Here is a 3,440-nt window from a genome sequence, read left to right as displayed (position 1 = left end):
TCCATTTTACTACCCTCTGATATAGATATATATAAGGTGTCTTGTACACTTATATATCTATAAGGTGTCTATAGACACGCATTTTCCACATCAGAAAAAGTAGCCGGCGTAGGTTTCAATGATATATAGCTACCCCGAAATAACAGTTCTGTGGGCTTTCCAAAGCCTGTCTATATTTTATTCCCCGTGTCATGTATCTATATATTTATTCTAAATACTTCCTTTTTGACCCTGGCAGCTAACTTCTTGTTCGAGTCACCGTCACTCCTTACAACTCCCAACCAATTTGGGGTGAAATTCGGTTGAGCAGAAAAGCTGAGCCATGACGGGATCTGTTTTTCCAACTTGCGCACGCACAAGGAGACCTTTTAATTTGCTTTCCCCCCTTTTCCAGGCAGAAAGATGCAATATATATGTCGCAGACTATTTTTTGCCCTATGAGGGTTAAATTTCATGATCTTTTCTGGGAGAAAACTGAAAGTGGGGCTAAGTCCTTCCCTTCTGAAACGTAAATATTTTGCTGTGGCCATTAGGTTGGGACCATTTAAACTGAATTCTTTTTTTAATTTTTACTTTTGATTTCTTGAAGAGACGAGGCTGGAGGGGTGTGGGAGAAAGAGCCTGTTCAAGTGGGAGCCGCCAGCCGAGCTCAACCTCGCGGGGGGAAGATGAAATGCGGGAGGAGGGGAAGGGGAAATTTTATTTCTCACGCTTGGTAGAGAGGAGTTGCGATGGTGCAAAACGGGAAGAGGAGGAAGGGAGGAGCGCAGGGATAAATCCCCCCAACAGAGGAAAAAAGCACAGAAAAGTCAACCCAAAACTTGGGGCTGTTGTTTTCCCCGTGCAGTGAGTGATGCTCATCCGAGACGGTCATTAGCATAAGATGTGGATCCTATTTACTACACTAGACAGTGACCTTGAACTGAGACGTTGCAATCTTGCTTTTCCAGCGTCTTTTTCTCTCCCTCTCTTTTTTCGGGGGCTGTTTTTTTCCCGGTTCCCGTGGGCGGGGAGCTTCTCCCGGCTTCTTGCCACCAGCATTTCCCGAAAGCTGCCTGTGTGACTTGTGGAGGTGGGAAAAAAATAATGAAACCCTCCCTGAGGATTATTAAATATCGGCGTCGAAAAGGTCTCTCTACCTGAAAACCGGGATTCCTGCAAATGGGGAAAAGCTCAGAGATCTTTTTGCTGGGCTGGGCAACTTCTTTGGGGGTTTTTTTTTTTTTTTTTTTTCCCTTTCCTTGGACCTGCTGTCCGCTTGCAGCAGGAGCAGCGCTGAGCTGGGGAGCCCCATTCAAGGCCACCAAGAGCAGGGAGTTACGCTCCACGCTGTGCATCGCTTAATATATTTCTGAGCACGGCTGTAGCATTTCCCAGCTCTAAAAAAAAAAAAAAAAAAAAAGAATAAATAAGGGAACCGGGGGTGCTTTTCTCCCTCTCCCTTGCTGTGATGCCCATGCTGACATTATCCCTCCACAGCGCAGTTTGTGGTTCTCTTGCTCAGCCCTGCAGCTGCCTCCCCAAATGTTTCCTTGGAGGTAAACGTGAAATTTTATTAATTTTTTTTTTTTCCGCACCCAGCAAAAATCAATTTGAATAAAGAGGAAAAGCCCCAAATACCCCGAGACTCCTCTGAAGCAAAAATATACTTTCCCAAGGTCCGGTGGAGAACAAAGCCGTGCAGCACCCGGGCACGTCTTATATGGGGAATTTTGCAAAGAAAAGAGCAAGGTAGAGGAAGGGTTTTCTTTAAAAAAAAACAGCAAACAAAGCCAATTCAGATGGCAACCTCCGGGGATCACGTGCTCATTTTTATATAAACTATTCCTCTCCACGCTTGCTCAGCGTTGCGAGCGCTTCTTCTGCAGCGAGAAGACACTCTTGGAGAAATTGCAAGCAGCTTTTTCACTTATACCTGCAGGGAGAAAAATTCCTTGGCAAGGTTTAAAAAAAAAAAAAAAAAAAAGTGCTAAACTTTCATTCTAGCAAAATATTTCTAGTAGTCGTATTTCTTCCTTCGCAGGCAAAGCGTGTAGGAAAGTATGCACGTATCTCTGCAAGGTATGTATGTAGCATATCCATAGATGTGCCAGGGAGAAAGAGGGATGGGAAATATGGAAAATAGGTTTTCCACCTTCAGGAGCTGTCCATGGAAGCCAAAAAAGCACCTAAATGAGTTATTTTATTGGCACCTGATTTTTCTTGCAGGGCTGGGAGGGGGGTTAGCTGAAGCCCCAGCGTTTTGCCAGATGAGGAAAAAATGATTTTATGCTTGAGGAATATATAAAATATCGGTGAGGGGGGTTGGTTGCTGGCTGGAAAGGCAGCAGTTGGGGAGGTGCGGGCTGCACCCGCCCGGCTCAGCCTCCGCGGAGCGCCTCCGCCCCCGCGCAGCGGTTTTACCTCTACAGGAATATTTACGGTACTTTGCAGAGTCAACCTGGCAAGGGGAGCGCTTGGGAGTTGCTTAAGGCAGGGAGGAATGCAAAGCCATGCAAAAATCCAGCAAACGGGGTGGGCATTTTGGTTTCTTAAAAAATTAAAAAAAAAAAAAAGGGGGGGGGGGGGGAAAAGGGCGAAGGAAAAAAAAAAAAAAAGAGAGGAAAAAACCACCCCCCAAAAAAATCTGACATAAAACACCCTCAAACGTCTTTGCGTGTTCCCGGTTTCCATACAATGCACCTTTTCCAGAATTTTTTTTTTTTTCTTCCCCCAACGTATTTATTTTGCACTGAAAGAAGCCAATATTGATTTTTTTTTTCTTTTTTTTTTCATCCCTTGTATTCCTTTGCAGCAGCTCTTTTCAGTATGACCAGGAGAAGACGATGGGTGGGAGGGAAGAAGAGCTCTGTAGTGTTACGAGGGCAGAATATATTGCTATAAGGTGGCGAGGAACCAGCTCCGTGTGTGTGTGTGTGTGTCTGTACCTCTCTTTCCAGGGGTGGGGACCAAAGAAATGGGGGGGAGGACTGTAATTTTTATTCTTTCCCAGAAACGAAGCAAAACAACAACAAAAAAAAAGAGATTTGAACACTTATTCTATACGTGTGTGCGCCTTGGTGCATGTGGAATATATACCGGCTAAATTAAGGCTATATATAGTCGTGTTCTTCTGGCTGCTTTATTCGACACAGATCATTAATAAAAAGCGATTGAGGATTGTTAAAAAAAATCTTCCATCCCTTCTTGAGAGAGTGGCAAGAGCCTGGGAAGGGGCTGCATTTCCCCAGCCCGCGACAAAGCCACCTAGTCCGAGAGGAGGGGGGGGGAAATGATAATAATAATAATAAAAAAGAGTAGAAAAGGTCGCAAATAGCCTCCAACTCTCCCATCCCACCGCGCGTAAATATGAGCCTGTTGCGGGCACCATCATTCGTCTCCTTAAAAAGCCCGTAAACTTTATATGACACAATATCTAATAGTAATTTATTGGGGAGATA

The sequence above is a fragment of the Fulmarus glacialis genome, unplaced genomic scaffold (genome assembly GCF_000690835.1).
Source record: "Fulmarus glacialis isolate BGI_N327 unplaced genomic scaffold, ASM69083v1 scaffold31316, whole genome shotgun sequence".
Taxonomy (NCBI): Eukaryota; Metazoa; Chordata; class Aves; order Procellariiformes; family Procellariidae; genus Fulmarus; species Fulmarus glacialis.
Note: the sequence above shows the minus strand (reverse complement) of the source record.